The sequence below is a fragment of the Tachypleus tridentatus genome, chromosome 10, assembly GCF_004210375.1.
Source record: "Tachypleus tridentatus isolate NWPU-2018 chromosome 10, ASM421037v1, whole genome shotgun sequence".
NCBI lineage: Eukaryota > Metazoa > Arthropoda > Merostomata > Xiphosura > Limulidae > Tachypleus > Tachypleus tridentatus.
Genome location: NC_134834.1, coordinates 143,441,790 through 143,460,006, shown reverse-complemented (window position 1 = coordinate 143,460,006; position 18,217 = coordinate 143,441,790). Strand labels below are relative to the sequence as shown.

The following is an 18,217-nucleotide window of genomic DNA, read 5'->3' as shown; positions in this document are numbered from 1 at the left end:
AAAATATATTACATTCCAGCAAGCACTTTGTGAATTTCTACAACAGAACCACTATATTTAGAATAGGAGAAAGTAGAAACAAACAAACTTACAGTTAATTCCGTTATATTGTATTTCCTGCAACTTTATCTGAATGCAATGTGTTGAGTAATCTTGAAAGAGAGAAGTACTCAAGACAATACATTGACCGTTTTTTAAGAGTAAATGGAAATGAACTTTTTTTCTCAAAATTGGCTTCTGGCCATCAGTTGCTCTAATGTGATTTCATTAAGAACATACAATGCTGTCTTTCATAAACGCTTTTAGTAGTCATTTCAAACTTTCTACAAATATCAGATGTGACAGTTTCGAAGCTAAACTGTCGACAAAGATTCAAATTGTTCAGAATGTTACCAGATCAAAAGATGTGGATGAGATCATGACGGGATATCCAGTTCTCTGACAAAGGTGATGTTACAAATAAGCTATAGACTGAAAGAATAACATTCACACACCAAATGACCGAGTATTTTCAAAGAAATTCCAAAAGATGTTTTAATCACGAAAAGAAACGAAATGAACAGTGTTAGCGAGATTGTCGTGGTGGGCTAAACTGATGACCTCACTCAAAGCCGTTGGTCCCTAGCGCTATGACAGTTTCAAATAAAAACTTATTTATCCACGACTGCCGTATAATTACATTAATTAATAGCAGTAAATTCAATCAGAACATCAATTTTGAATTTTATAACTTAAGTGAGTTATCTTAGTGCATGTGAGAAATAAACAAATAAGATAATTTTGATGGAGAGTGAAAACAATCTTTATTTTACAACAAAATAGTGTGTGTGCTTGTGTACATAGAACAGAGAATAGATCATCAGCTATTTGTCTTCAAACTAACGGGCTATTTGCTGTCTACCGGGGGAAATCGAGCTCCTGATTTTAGCCTTGTAAGTCCGAAAATTTACCGATGTTTCACCGTAGGATCTGTAAAAACAACAATATTTTAGAACCTTCCATTAAGCCCCCTAGTGGCACAAAAGATGTCTTCGGAACCGGTTTCGATTCGGTGGCGAGCAGAACACAGATGATCCATTGTGTAGTTTTGGGCTTAATTCCAATCAATCAATCAAATATTCCATTAAAATATCAACATTTATACATTGAAGAAAATAACCAAATTAAAAAAATAAAGATAATTCACATTATATATATATATATTTATTTATTTATTTACATGGCTCACACAACGACGTGGCGTTGCACCTTTCTGTTGGTGGAATTCCTGAGTTTTAGCTTTCATGACTCATGTTGGCAGATCCCAAGCTTTGTGTCCAGCATCTGTTTTGCCAATTGACTGATGAAAAGGCTGACAATTAGCTGTGCTGTTTCGACCGGTATCTTTAACCAAACTGGTGTCTCCTCATGATGATCTGTAATTACACTGGTCGTATAATTTGGTAGTACCGTTAGATAGTTAAAAAAAAGAAGAAAGAAAGCAGACGTATCCAAACTGCATTCTTATCTTTAAAAAGTCCAACTTACAATTTAAGGTCAGATTAAGTTTACTGGTCAAAACTTCAACCGAGTATGTGGGACAGATCTCATCCTATTATCGCAGTAATTTAATCACAAGTCATAAACTGTACATTATTTCTGCAGCTTTTAACTCCTGTTTCTTAAAGATACTGTTAATCTGTTAATCACTGGTTTTAGGCTGATGTAGTATTTTACACCCTTAATTTGTCTTTCTGGTTTTAATTTGTTCGTTTGTTTTTAATCTCAAAATATCACAATGTCCTGCGAACACTAAGAGTATAGAAACCCAGTTTTTAATTGCGTGAGCCCCTACTGGTACCGCTGAGCCAATCGCGGTGATGGAGATTAATTATTAGAAATATCATTGGACTTGAGTATTCATATATTCCATTGGATCAATCTAATTTAAAGTACGTTCCGATCCAAAAAAGTGTTTGAATAATAAATATGACGAAATCTAAACTACACGCGACCTAAATATCACACTTACAAACAAGCTCTCACATTTTACAATATTTATGTTTTTACTGTTACAATTTTATTTATGTATTACATTTATATTACGCACTTGTATTTATTTTAACACTTAACCTGAAGAATAAGGTCAGAATGATTGATGACAAAATTTCAAATTGATATTCCTACTTAACTAGTGCTGCTCTCTACCTGATATTGTTTGTATTACATCCTTTAACGGTTCTCGAGTGTTCAGCAGAACAGATATGTTGTCGCTGTCTTCCTTCTTATGGTCGAAATCGTTTTTTTCTATCATCATTAGTGCTGTTGTATGATATCAATCATGGTTTTCCTATTCTAATTTTTCAAGACACCAGCTGGGGATTTGGGGCACAAGGATCCATGTTTCAGTGCTTTGTGATGCTTTTAGTTGGTCTTTTTGACGCTACAAGTTGAGGGTTTATTAGTTTCACATAATTATTATTACTGGTGTAAATAATAAATATTTGTTGGTGTTTTGTTTGTTTGTTTTTTTGAATTTCGTACAAAGCTACTCGAGGGCTATCTGTGCTAGCCGTCCCTAATTTAGCAGTGTAAGACAAGAGGGAAGGCAGCTAGTCATCACCACCCACCGCCAACTCTTGGGCTACTCTTTTACCAACGAATAGTGGGATTGACCGTCACATTATGACGTCCCCACGGCTGAATGGGCGAGCATGTTTGGTGTGATGGGAATGCGAACCCGCGACCCTCAGATTAGGAGTCGCACGCCTTAACACGCTTGGCCATGCCGGGCACATTTGTTGGTGTACAGAAAATAATGAAAACAAAAATGTGTGTTGCTAGTATGTTAAACATAATTACAGTATTTCGTATCATGTTTTTTTTTATTATGAATTATTATAGTCCCTCCTCGTTTTCATAATTTGCATTTTAATAATTTAATTTTTATTTTTAATTTCTTACCGGTTGTTTGGCGCAGATGTACTAGTTGCTTTATGCCAATAAACCAACCAACCAGAATCTGCAAAATTTATGGTTTCGAAATCGTTTAAAGAAAGAAATAATGCAAAGGTCGAGTAAATAGAGCTGCAGTAGTAACTATATAAAACTGAGATTACTACACTGTTAAGATTATCGAATGACAAAATAGTGAAAGTTTGGTCGTTTCCAGCGAAAGTCCACAAATTGCAGTAATTTTGAAGATGTACATATTTACAATTGAGCTTATTGATATACATCCTCAAATTAATAAATGGCCATAATTATAAGATATCGTGTCTTCCCCGTTTTTTAAATAATTATTTTAAATCACTTTTCAAAGCTATGCTAGGAGCAGGAAAGTCGAAACCTTCTTTATGCCAAGTTAAAAGAGTAATTTTGTTATTTTACACAATTATTCAAATAACAAAACAAAACAACTTATATGATTACAACGCTTACATACACTTAAAGGCGTGCAGAAGGGAGGGAAGAAGAAGAGCATCGTTTTCCACCCCCAACCCCTAAAACTCTATGTTTGCGGGCTCGGTTATTTTGTTGAATATAATTCTGTTTGTTACCAAGCGTATGATATAAGCGCTTGCGTTGATATGGCTTGTATATATGGGTATGTGTATATGTGTCCAACATGAGTGGTAATGCTTAAATGACCAGGTGGTTATGGTGCTGGAGTAGTAAACTGAGATTCGCGGGTTCGAATCTTTGTCACAAGAAACATGCTCACCCTTTCAGCCGTGGGGGCGTATAATGCGACGATTAATATCACTATTCGTTGGTAAAAGAGTAGCTCAACAGTCGGCGGTGGGTGTTGATGACTAGCTGCCTTCCCTCTAGTCTCACACTGGTAAATTAGGGACGGCTATCACAGATAGCCCTTGTGTAGCTTTGCGCGAAATTTAAAACAAACAATGTTTAAATTTATGCGCACGCCCCTGCATAACCTTCATTTGAATATAATTAAATGTAGATACACAAATAAGATGAACTAGTCTGTGTTCCATATTCGTATAATAGTCATTTTATGAGCATAGAACGACACAACTGGTTGTCTTTCGAGGGGAATGAAACCATGGATGTTTACTTACCGCTGATCCACCAGAAGACATTGAAATAATACTTCATTTGATATATAATACTGATTTAATTATTTATTTAAAAAGAAAAAGCGTCCATTTGATAATGACAATAACTTTTGAGATCTAAAATTCTGACTATATTAATTAACCTATATTTTATCGTTCAGGAAAATTCCTTGAATGAATTGAAATTAACAACAAAAGATATCGACACTTGATAGATGTTTCACGAGCTGTCTACCACGAGGCAAAGTTTGTTTGTTTTCGAATTTCGCGCAAAGCTACATGAAGGCTATCTGGGCTAGCCATCTTTAATTCACCAGTGTATGACTAGAGAAAAGGTAGCTAGTCATTACCACCCACCGCCAAATCTTGGGTGACTCTTTTACCAGCGAATAGAGGGATTGACCGTCACATTATAACGCCTCCACGGCTGAAAGGCGAGCATGTTTGGTGCAACGGGGATTCGCACCCGTGACCCTCAGATTACGAGTCGAACGCTTTAAAACACCTGGCCATGCCGGGCCAAGAGGCAAAGTAATCGCGGGTACTAAATAACACCCTTCCATTAATTAATAATATAATAGCCTTTTGAAAGTAAAATATACAAAATGATTATGCCCTAAGAGAATGATATAACGAACAAGTGAGTTCGCGAAAGACGTGCGGTCTTATGTAGCACTGTTTCAGTTTTCAGTTATTCTCTCTATGGAAGATTTAAACAGAGCATTGAACGCTGGGAATAAGTTTTCCGTTGACTTCATCTGCTGTTTCACGCGTCATAGTTGTTTAAAAATAGCGAGAGAGCAGCGATGAGCATATTTAAATGTTTAGATTTGCACATAGTAACAAACAAACATGTATCGGTTTACTATAATGTATAGTTATTTTAATATTGATGGTTGTTTTAATTAAATATGTATTTAGAAATGCGTATAACGTATTTTGTTAAATGTGTATTCTGAAAGTCCCGCCTATTATATACATTTGTAGAAGATTCTTGAGCGTAAGAATCAACAATGTACTATGTGTGTATGTAAAATACAAGTATTGTTACCTTAGCAGAAATTTCTAGAAAATCACCCTTCAAGCTTATAAAAGTTAATCATCGCGTAGAGACAGTATAATATTGTTGGTTTGCTACAATTAGTATTTTGTAAACCTCGGAAGCTGTAACTGTGATAAATGCTTAATTAGAAAACTACAGATATTTGACCAGAAATGTCTGTAGATTTCAAACATTATAAACCGTTTAACTTCGGATGCTAGGACATTAGATATCTACGTCGAAGAAAAGTCATCTTGTAAACGGCGTGAGGCTAGACATTAAGAGAAGTGTAAGATTATCAACACAGAATTCAAACTTCGTGAACCGTCGATAAAATATTCGGTTCGAGACCAGATTGAAAACTCAGTATTGTTTATAAGTTTATAAAATGTTTGTATATGAATTATTATTTGTAATAATCGTTATTATAAATTGTATTGTTGTTGCATATTAAAATATATTTGTGTTAAAAAAGAAAATTGCGTGTATTAGCCATGTGGCGCGTACCATAAATTTGATACATATTATCATTCAATTAACTTCAAATTCAAATGACAATTTCCAGATATTTGAAATCGTAATACGTAGTATAATAAATTGGAGACTCGTCCGAGGTAAGTTGTAATAGGTAACAAGTATTAATTTTAATTGTAAATAAGTATTAGTTAGCCTACGCAACTTTAGGGTTAAATTTCATTTGGTTCGAGATATCAAAAACACGTTAGCTGTGACTACTAAAACTCTATTCTACGCAGGGCTATGAGCTACTGTACTTTATTACATAACAAAATAAAACAATTAAATATATCTTGGATAATTTACAGGTATTATCTAAGCAGTATACCAAACAAATATGCAGTAGATCAGTTTTCTAGTATTTAAAGAAATACGCGAACTTTAAGTGGCATTTTGGTACATAAAGTGACAGCGAAAATACCTCAAATAAGCTTAATCACACAATTCCAAAAAGACATATCATGTTTGACGTCATCAAAAGACTGTTTAACTCAATTTTATAATAATTTGTTTCAGAAAATTTTGAATTGTTAACGTTAGTAATAGACTTAAATAATAGGAAAGTTAAAAAAGATTGGTGTAACAGCTTACGTGTTTGTGATGTCTAGAACCTTCCCACTATCTTACACTACAAAATTAGGGACGACTAGCGGGAAGGCAACTAGTCATCACTACCCACTGCCAACTCTTGGGTTATTCTTTTGTCAAAGAATAGTGGAATTGACTGTCGCATTATAACGCCCTCACAGCTGAAACAGGGGAGCATGTTTTGATAGGACAGGGATTCGAATCCGCGATCCTCAGATTGCGAGTCGAGAGCCTTAACCACCTGAGCCACGACTGGCCACTGTTACGTTCTAGTAATTTATAGTATATTCCATACGGTACCTAACTTTTGTTGACACATATGAGCTGCTGAAAAATCATTTCAAAGCAACAAACCAACTAAGGTGACAGGGAAAAAAGAAGAAAAAAAGATTGCTATTCATTGTTGTAATAACGGGATTCCAGGCCCAGTTGTACTATGGGTCAGCGATAATTTTAAAGACTGTCTGTGCTAAAATCTTTCATGTTCATATTGTGTAAGATTGTGGCAAAATAAGCAAATATTATTATATTTATGCTTTTGTGGACATTAAAAATAAAATATTGGCATCTGGCAAACGATAAATGTGACAGACAATAGCCTAGTAGTTAGTGTGTTAGGACTGTGAATTCAAGGATGTATGGCGCTGTTGCCTCAACGATCTTCGTACTTTATGGCCACCGGTGTGTTATAAGAGTGAATGTCAAATCCCACTGTTCGATCAGATAATAGTAGTTCAAGATGAATTATTTGTATCATTTTAATCATGTTTGTAACCAGTGGCTGATTTAGGGGTAGCTAGCCATCCCATTGTTATATTGCTTTAAAAAAATGTAACGTAAATTATTTAAATAGTATCAAAAGGAGTGGCCATCCACCCTCCTTAAATTCGCTACTGGCAACAAATATTTTAATATTTATCATGGCCATAAACATACAAGCAATTTGGCTGATTAAAACTAATGTACTGGAGACGAACATTAAAGAATCTACTATTTGATAAACTGACATCACAGCTTGATAAAACTTCTTGTTTTTTTAAACTCCTCGCAAAGACACTCGAGGGCTATCTGCACTAGCCGTTCCTAATTTAACAGTAGAAGACTAGAGGGAAGACAGCTAGTCATCACCATCCACCACCAACTCTTGGGATACTCTTTTACCAACGAATAGTGGGATTGACCGTAACATTATAATGCCCCCATGGCTGAAAGGGCGTGCGTCCTTGATGTGACGGGGATTCAAACCCGCGACCATCAGATTACGAATTGAGTGCCTTACCCATCTGGACATGCTGGGCTATATTAAAAGGATGGATTTAAATTCAGAATATCAGCTTTGAAATCCAAAGGTTTACAACAGCGCCAAAAAAAAAATGCTTATATAGTTATGGCTCACTTCTCTTATGATATTTAACGTTTTACACATAGTCTACAGTCTTTCGATAAAGCATTAACATTTTTGTGTTGAAATGGTCTCATACAATGGCTTTTGTTGACACTTTATAACTGGAATCTCGAAGCCTTATTGCTATCGTCAAGATTAGAAGGTCGGATTCATTACAGCAGGTGTCTGTGACTTGTTAACAATACATTTAAACAATAAAAAAATAGCAACACAGATCACTTGTTTTAAAACAGTATAATAAAAGAAGTCATGCATTCTTTAGATTCTTGGTCATCACAGTTTTATACAGTGCTTTGAATAATTTTCGCCAAAGTCTAAATATTCTGTTTCAATAACTTTAGATCGTAATTGAAAAGATGAATTATTTTGCTTGCTCCGTTATTACTATACATTTTGTGATAATTTAGTTTAAAAATCGCCAGTATATATTCTTTACCTTTATCACTAAACTCGCAATAACGCAGCCTAGAGTTAACTAATAATGTTTCGACGTGTGTATAGCCCGACAGAAGTCTAGAACATTTCACTCCACACCAGATATTCTGATGCAATGATTCTCAATTACAACATCAAGAAAAATTAGAAGGTTCTACGAACATGATGCAACTATCACTATCTATTAAGACTGAAATATAAACAATTTTACCATAAACTCTCGCTTCTAAAAATAAACAAGTATAACATCCACGTTATATAAACTATCTAAATCATATTGCTCACAGTAATTTTAAACGAAAACAGTTTTGTGTAGATAAAAGTACACGTAGCTTTAAGCACAAAGAAGCTTCGTTGTCTTAACGAAATAAAACTATAAAGTAATTATGGATTTTAAATTTAGGCGTTTATGTAGGTGTCTTCTTATAATGTGGAATATCTATAAATATGTCTCTGCTTTGTAGATGAAAACCGTGAAATTAGATACCAATTTACTGACTTTAATAAGCTACAGAGGGTCAGAGCAACATAACTTGTTTGTGGAGTTACAAGGATATTGACTAATTTTGGATTATCTCTAAATTAATTGTATGGTCAAAGATATGATGAGCCACCCATCATAGTTGGTGAAAGATCTGGAGTCCAAAAAAAAAAAAATCAAGATATGCAAAGCAAGGTCTTATACTCGTACACTCTTGCGTGGGTCACTAACTTAATATTGTTATAGTAAATTCATATTCAATTCCGCCAATACGAAATTGTATCGATCATATTAATTAAAGGAGTAACCAATTGGATTAAATTCTCACCTTGATGCAGGGAACTACTAAAGACAATCTATCAAAAAGATATCCAGCACGTCGCAGCTTAATTATGTCTTCTTCAATGTGTGCATTACACAATGGGTTGAGAATATTGAAAATTAGAAAGGTCCTGTTTATATCAGTCCCGGCATGGCTAGGTGGTTAAGGTACTCGTCTCGTAATCCGAGGGACGCGGGTTCGAATCCCTGTCACATCAAACATGCTTGCCCTTTCAGCTAGGGGAGCGTTATAATGTGACGGTCTATCCCACTAATCGCTGGTAAAACAGTAGCCCAAAGGTTGGCTGTGGACGATGAGGACTAGCTGCCTTCCCTCTAGTCATTCACTGCTAAATTAGGAACGGTTAGCACAGATCGCCCTCGTATAGCTTTGTGCGAAATTCAGAAGAAACTCGTACCTTACCTATTTAATAAAATTTTTTCTGAGGTGCATGCCCCCAGAACCCTATAGAATTAGCATGTTTTGCATGTTGATTATGCTTTGCATAATATATATTAGATTTTAATCTCACAAATTAAATACCCTTTCAAACATTCTGCATACGGGCCTGCATTTTGCTTGTTTATGTTATTTTGGTACGTTCTTTCTTGTCGTAATGCTTGTTTTCGTCCTACTCTCGGTCGTAACCAATTCAAACAACTTGTTTAATATTTAAATCTCTTAAATATTCTTCTGCATTTCTTTCATGGTCATTTTCCCACCCAGTATTTCTTTGGCAACGGCGTCGGAAAGACTTTTTCAGAAGAGAAAGGGGCAGCTTTGGAAATTCTTGGCACATATTTCAAAGCATTCTCTCGACACTTTGAATAAGAAACGTTATGGTAATATTTTTATAAAGCCAGTATGCAATAACTTATAATATCGTTTATTTCGCGTAGGGAAAAATGAAAGCTCATTACTTTTGCTACAAAGTATGGTGGAATGTTGTACCTTCAAATGAACAGTAAGGTTAACATAAAATACATGTAATGCAGGTCAGTTTTTTATTGTTATCATCTTAACGGAAACGAAGTTCCTACCCGTTAAACAAATATATACACATTCCTTAACAGCTCTATATAATAGAACAGCTCATTCGAAAAATCACAGAGGTTACAGTCAAATAACGTTCTGCTAGAAATCGTTTAGTTAATTACACTTGATTTTGTTTTGTTTTTCATGTATTGCATTCTGTTTCATTTAGGTTATCTATATATATATAAAGCTAAAAAATATATGTCTGTCTGTTTGTCTGTTATATAACTACTTTTAGATTAGTAGGCTAATCTTAACCAAACTTTGTGGGATGACAGTTTGAAACAAAGGACATGTAAATGAGGGTAAGCAACCACTCTAATCCATTACTAATGTTATTGAGCAGTTACTATCTTTGATGGAAGTTAACGATAAATACATTCACAAATGACGTCACTTTCTTACAATAAACTAAATTTCTATAGCATAAGATTCAAACAGTGTAGGGGATGACACATTATGTAAATGATGAAGTTTATACCATAACGACCATCATAACGTTGATACAGAGAGCTGTTTCTTCAGTTATACATACTTCTTACTTTGACCCATGACCTTCAATCTTCATTCCCAAGACATTTCTGCAACCAGTGACTGTCTATTAATTAATAACGTGAAACATGGTGGAAGGATATTATGAGCTGGAAGCTGAAAGCGAGTCACTCCTACCTCCATTACTTTGAATACTACTTCTTCGTGTAAAGTCATCCTAACCATCGCAGTGTATGCCATGTATAATGCAGTAAGTTATCAAAGTTCAAACAAAAGTTTGGGTAATCTAATGAATACTGTAATAATTATAAGTTATGTTATAAATAAATTGTGTGAAAGTTAAGATATTCGTGTTATTTATTATGCCATCAATGCTTGGTTTGGTTTTTGGTATTTTGGAATTTTACGCAAAGCTACACGAGGGCTGTCTGCTCTAGCCGTCCCTAATTTAGAAGTGCAAGATTAGGGGGAAGGCAGCTAGTCATCACCACCCACCACCAACTCTTGGCATACTATTTTAACAACAAATAATGGGATTGACCGTCACTTATTATAATGCCCCCACGGCTGAAAGGGTGAGCATGTTTGATGTGTTATCAATACTAAAATTGTTTTTATTAAGTTCATACTTCGGACAAAGACCGGATAGTTCAGCTCGTTCACGTTAATTTAATATATATTCATATATTTTACACTTTACCAAAAAGCTTACTAGTAATATTGTTATTTGTATGCAACATTTCTTACACCGTTTGCAGCTCAAGAATTTTTCAAGAGTCTTTGAGTCAAGTGTTATTTGTTTTTTAACCCTCACTTATTTATTAACCATTTTATTTTCACAAGAAACTTGATGAAGGGCTGTTGCCTGAAACGTTGTTTTCGTGTTCACCAACAAAATAATTTTAATTTGGCAATCTTTTCGCCATTATTATCTTTTACTTAACATTTTGTGATTTTCTCGCTCACGCAATATTTTTAATTACTAGAACACGTCGCAAATGTGAACAAGTTATTAACAGGTAAGGATAAACATGTTGGCGTATGTTGTGAAAGTAATGTAGCGCTCAACTTATACAGAGGTCTTTAGACCACATAATGATTACCCTGCCTTTATCCATGAGTTTAATAAAATCTGTCGTAAGAAATTTAAAGCTAAATGTTTTTTTATGAGTACTGTTTGTGTAATTAGTTTCACAAATCAGATGTAGTTCTCTATTGTCATTTCCACATTTCTGAACGAAATGGTCAAGATTTTCGACTTCCCTCGCAGTTGGCGATTAGTATTAATTTGTAAAGGTTGTTATTTGTTTAATTTCGCACAAAGCTACATGAGGGCTATCTGCGCTAGCCGTCCCTAATTTAGCAGTGTAAGACTAGAGGGAAGGCAGCTAGTCATCACCACCCACCGCCAACTCTTGGGCTACTCTTTTACCAAGGAATAGTGGGATTCACGATCACATTATAACGCTCCGACGGCTGAAAGGGTGAGTATGTTTGGTGGGACGGGGATTCGAACCCGCGCCCCTAAGATTATGAGTGGAGTGCTTTAACCACCTGGCTATGCTAGGCCGTTTGTAAAGAAAGTTGTTAACAGAAATCAAATTCAATAAGGGGTGAAGCGGGAGTAAAACCTTAATCTACGAAACAAAAGTTATTGTATTCCATGATACAAGAAGTTATTGTATTCCATGATACAAAAAGTTATTGTATTCCATGATACAAAAAGTTATTGTATTCCATGATACAAGAAGTCTTAGAATTAAATTTAAACTACAAAAGACATTTAATTCTTTTACTAAGTTTACCTTGTTCACTGGGGAAAGTTGAACATATTCTAGTTTACTACTTTACGTATGAAGTATGTTTTGCTTTTTACCCTTTTGGTCGTAGTAACGTTATAATGTTACGGTCACTTTTACTGTTTGTTGGTAAAAGAGTAGTTCAAGAGTTGGCAGTGATAGATAATGACTAGCTACCTTCCCTCTAGTCTCACACTGATAAATTAGGAACAGCCATCGCAGTTAGTCCTCGTTTGGCTTTGAGTGAAATTCAAACCAAATGTTTTCTGGCATACCTCGTGTTTTTTCCTGCCTTTAATTATTGTAAATGATTTTGTATTTTGATCTGCGTAAGTGCAGTTGCTCTAAACGTCATAATTTAATTAATAACATAATAACATTTTGGTAATTTGTAACCTGTATATCTTTGTTACTTGTTTTCTTGAGGGGAGGAATACATTGGGTGTTCAGTTATATTATGATATTTGATGTAGTACTCTAGGATAAACGTATTATTATGCTTTAAAGAAAAGGAAAAATTACACAATTACCACTATATAGGTGTTAGTACGGTTAAATATATGCACATGTATAAACAACAACAACAACATGTATACCTTAATACAGTGACGAGTTGTCACAAATAAATATGTGGTGACATGAAATAAAACGTTCACACCATATTATAAACATTATTTTATTACAAGCTACAGCTTTTATAACTGTGAAACAGGTACGACGTATTATTACTTGTGTTTGTGTTCTACAGACATTATATTTTTATCGTGGAATGCCTACACATTTAGTTCACAGCAACCTCTTAACTATCGAACAATGCAATGCGTCCGAGGAACTTGTGGCTGGTGGATATACCACAGATGTTTTTGAATGGAGAATATTTATACAAAGAAGTCATTAAATAATACAGAGATAAAAATGACCTTTTTATTTACAGACAGTTACTAGATTGACCATATAATCGTTCAAATGGTTGCATGCGCCTATAGAGACGTGTTAATGTAATAATTAGTTTTTGAGACAATGGGTATTCCCAACTTTCCAACAATCATGGTTATGTATGAAGACTATTTCCATCCTCGGTGTTACGCTGACCAGCTTTTGAAGCCATTTAATATCATAGACCAATAACTTGGAATAGATGGCGACTGACATAATTTTCTGATGATTGGCTGTACATAAGTATGATTGGATAAACTATAAGAGACATCAGTTTGTCTTTCAACTGACAGATTCGTTTTCCTTTGCACGTTATGATTTTCTTCACGTGAAGTATTTAACCGTACTTGTGCTTTTCCAACATCGTGTATCGTTAGTGGTATTGCAGTGGTGCGGGAAGTGCTCCTGTGGAAAGAGATGAATTCATTAGTGTTGAATAGTGTCTCATATTCTAATTAAGTATATTGTTACCTCATGAAGATAATGAAAAATCTAATTTCAAATAATTAAATGTATATCTATAATAATAATACACAGTTTTTGTCTGTTAAGAAAGTGTTGGCGACGTTAATATCTAAATGCGCATGTACGCCCACTTCAACGGATGTAAACGAATGGTAAGTGCAAATATATTTCAGTTAACAATTGATGTAGTAATATCATTTTATTTATTTATAGTATTACTCACAGGATAGTTTAGCCCTAACTCAACTAAAGCAAAGAACATACAAACTACTATATTAACTTATCTCTTTACCGAACACAGGTCGAACTTGATAAAGGTGTAACTAATGTTAGGCTTAATACTAGTGGGCTCATAGAGTTCGATGTTCGCGACTAGAATATTTTGTATTCATCTAGAAATCCTGTATTTATAAAAGTATTGGGTAAGAGTAACCCAAGAGTTGGTGGTGGGTCGCGATGAGTAGCTGTCTTTCTATTAATCTTACACTGCTAAATTAGGGACCGTTAGCGAAGGTAGCCTTCGTGTAGCTTTGCGCGAAATTCAAAACAAACAAACAATTTACTTTCTGGTATGTCTTTCAGAGCGCCAGCGGTTAGGTTATGAAAGTACAACTGTAGAAGCTGGGGTACCAGTCCTGCGGGTGATCAGAGTGCATATAACTGTACATTATAAAAAAAAAAAGTATTCTGGTGTCTTGTATTTTTTTTTACCATTATTGGTCATTTTCACACTCTTAGTGAGATACACTTTAAAATTTCATGTAAAACGAGAGATAATCCTTGAAAACAACGGTTTAAATCCGATTATTGCACAAGTAGTATCTGTGAAAATTTATAATTGATTATAATCCAGCAACTAGAGAAGATAAATAATAAATAAACCAAACTTATCTTAGTTGGCGAAGTTTAAAACAAAGTTTAATTCTGTTTTTGAGGTTTCGTACAATAAGTGTGATAACATTAGATACGCTAAATTAAATCAACTGGTTGGTGATAAGTGGGGATAATAATAGGTTGTTGGGCACTTCATGAGTTGAAAGTTACGTTCACGAACCTTCTTAAGTTCAAGCAAAAGCTGTTTCGTGTTCAATCCGTGAACTGTCAGTAACAATCTTTCATTGTTGCTTAATTACTTTAAACAGCTGCAGTTCACTTTTCTCTGTATCACTTTCCTGGACCGTGGTGTCTAATTATTATTGCTTCAGTCTTCTCTACCCATTTCCGTTATTTCTGGAAGGTCACGTACACAGAACAGACTTTTGCTCTCCAGAAAGTGCTGTGATTTCGTCGTGAAAAAAACAATAACAAAACAAACAACAGTTGTTTACGATGCTGGGAGGTTAACCTCAGTTGACATATCTTTGTTCTTTATGAAAAAGTTTCATTTTCTAATCGCGAAGTCATAAAATGAATTATATATGCTATATTACCTACAGGGATCGAGCCCCAAATTTTATAATTATAAGCCCTTGAGTTTAACATCGAATCTCTAGAGGCATGAGAAAGGGGATGAAGGTAAGTTTCTAATACGACCTCTTTCATCTTCTCACACTCGTTTGCGAAGGGAATCGTTTTGTTTACGTGACTGGCTGTTTGCCACCTTAAACGGAGACGTACAGTCATGTGGAAAAGTTAGGATACCCTATGAAAGCCTGTGTATTTTTGTAACATTTTTGGATATATAGATATTTAATCTCAATTTTAAAAATACTGAGAGATTATAGGAATATAACTAAACAGTTAAAACTGAAGAAAAGACTTTTCAAGATCTTCTGTAAATGTAATTCTACAAAAATGCATATTCTAACTGAGGAAAAAGTTAGGACACCCCACATTTATTCCCACTTAAAATGGCTCAACTCACACACAGGTGCACATGATTAGAAGATCGTTACTCAGCGTTTTGAATGAAGCTTGCTCCATTTAAACCTCAGACATTTAGTTTGGTGTGCTTCTGACTGTTGAAGTGAGAGTGAGCACCGTAGCGAGAGCAAAAGAGCTGTCTGAGGCCTTCAGAAAAAAAATTGTAGCAGCTTATGAGTCTGGTAATGGATTTGAAAAGATCACAAAAGATTTTGAAATCAGCCATTCCACTGTTCGGAAAATAGTCAACAAGTGGAGGGCTTTCAAAACAACTGTCAATATGCCCAGGTCTGGTCGTCCTAGTAAGTTCACCTCGAGATGCTAAAAGAGGTCTCCAAACACTCTAACGTGTCATAACGGGACCTACAGCAGGCTCTGGCTATTGTTGATGTGAAAGTGCATGCCTCTACAATCAGAAAGAGACTGCACAAGTTTAACTTGCATGGGAGGTGTGCAAGGAGGAAACCTTTGCTCTCTAAGAGAAACATCAAGGCCAGACTGAAGTTTGCCAGCGAGAATGTAGACAAAGACCAGGACGTCTGGAATAATGTTCTTTGGACAGATGAGTCCAAAATTGAATTATTTGGACACCAGAACAGAAGACATGTTTGGCGTAAACCAAATACAGCATTCCAGGAAAAGAACCTTATATCAACTGTGAAGCATGGAAGTGGAAGTGTCATGGTTTGGGACTGCTTTGTTGCAGCAGGACCTAGACAGCTCACAATAATAGAATCCACCATGAATCCTACTGTGTATCAGAGGGTGCTTGAAGATCATGTGAGACCATCTGTACGAAAATTAAAGCTGAAGCGAAACTGGACCCTGCAACACGACAATGAACCAAAACATACCAGTAAATCCGCCAAGGACTGACTGAAAACTAAGAAATGGAGAGTCCTGGAATGGCCGAGTCAAAGCCCAGATCTTAATCCCATTGAGATGCTGTGGGGTGACTTGAAACGGGCTGTACATGCAAGAAACCCCTCAAACATCTCACAGCTGAAAGAATTCTGCATTGAGGAGTAGGGCCTTTCTTCAGACCGATGTCAGAGACTGGTAGATGGCTACAAGAAGCGTCTCACTGCAGTTATTTCAGCCAAAGGGGGTATTTTGTTTTGTTTGTTTGTTTTGAATTTCGCACAAAGCTACTCGAGGGCTATTTGTGCTAGCCGTCCCTAATTTAGCAGTGTAAGACTAGAGGGAAGGCAACTAGTCATCACCACCCACCGCCAACTCTTGGGCTACTCTTTTACCAACGAATAGTGGGATTGACCGTCACATTATACGCCCCCACGGCTGAAAGGGCGAGCATGTTTGGCGCGACGGGATGCGAACCCGCGGCCCTCAGATTACGAGTCGCACGCCTTAACACGCTTGGCCATGCCGGGCCACCAAAGGGGGTAACACTAGCTATTAGGGGGTAGGGTGTCCTAATTTTTCCTCAGTTAGAATATGCATTTTTGTAGAATTACATTTACAGAAGATCTTGAAGAGTCTTTTCTTCAGTTTTAATTGTTTAGTTATATTCCCATAATCTCTCAGTATTTTTAAAATTGAGATTAAATATCTATATATCCAAAAATGTTACAAAAATACACAGGCTTTCATAGGGTGTCCTAACATTTTCACATGACTGTACGTCTCCATTTATTGAGCTATTTATGTCACACGTATGAGGAAAATTTGTTATTTGAGGTAAATGTTTTAAAACAAACTACTATTGATAAAGACTGTAATCACAACATTATACGTAGCTGTTAAAGGAAATTTCGCAAGTCTCTAGGAATTGCAATGTGCACTACGTTAATATCTTACATGAGTCAAGCAGAGAAGAGAATTTACATACTGCAGGTACAGTCAATCTCAGCGAAAATTACGACTGTTTGTTAAGAAGCGTGAAACTGACTACACAATGGGCTATCTGTACTCTGTCCACCAAGGGTATCGGAACCTGGTTTCTAGCTTTGTAAGTTCGCAGACATACCACTGTGCCAATGGAGGGCAAAAACAGCGATTATTTTAAAAACCGTATTAAATGTCAGATATCTTACACTTGCTTTTAAAACAGGTAATTTGACGAGTAGAATAAAAGATAAAGCATATTAAAATGATAAATTTGGTAACACATGAAACTGTTTTGAAATACTGTGGTTACGTTTATATAGGAAAAAATTCTATAGTTATCTGATATTTATGTTGAAAAAACTTGAAGCGGCTATCAACAAACAGAAAAATTAATGAATCGCTATTGGCTGGATATATGATAAACACTGGACCATGGACGTCCGCAGGGGGGGGGGCATTTGCTCCCTGGAAAATGATATTAGTTGCCTTTAAGGCATTTGACATAACTTTAAAGGTGTGTCTATCGCCCCTTGAATTAGATTTTTCCCCACCTCCAGATAAATTTCTGTGGATGCTTATGCCATTAATGTGGGACAGAGCTAAGAATACTGATATACTATGTTCACCGTATGCATTACCGAAGAAATGTTTCGCTCAATCTGGAGTTTATTATGCAGGTTATGATACAACAAACACAGTAGTGGTTTAAATCGTGAAGGCCCGGCATGGCCTGGTAGTTAGCGTGATCGACTCGTAATCTGAAGGTTCGAATCTTGGTCACACCAAACATGCTTGCCCTTTCAGCCGTGGGGGTGCTATAATCTTATGGCCAATCCCACTATTCGTTGGTAAAAAAGTAGCACAAGAATTGGCGGTGGGTGATGATGAATAAGTGCCTTCCCTCTAACCTAACGTACACTGCTAAATTA

At 35.7% G+C, this 18,217-nt stretch overlaps 1 long non-coding RNA gene across 1 annotated transcript in view; it reads left to right on the top strand.

The window, feature by feature from the left end:
- The first annotated feature begins 13,317 nt into the window (after positions 1-13,317).
- LOC143228231 (uncharacterized) overlaps positions 13,318-18,217 on the top strand; it is a 31,294-nt gene continuing 26,394 nt past the window's right edge. Inside the window, exon 1 of the long non-coding RNA XR_013015277.1 lies at positions 13,318-13,729. This is a non-coding gene — a long non-coding RNA (uncharacterized LOC143228231). The remainder of the gene's footprint in view (positions 13,730-18,217) is intronic.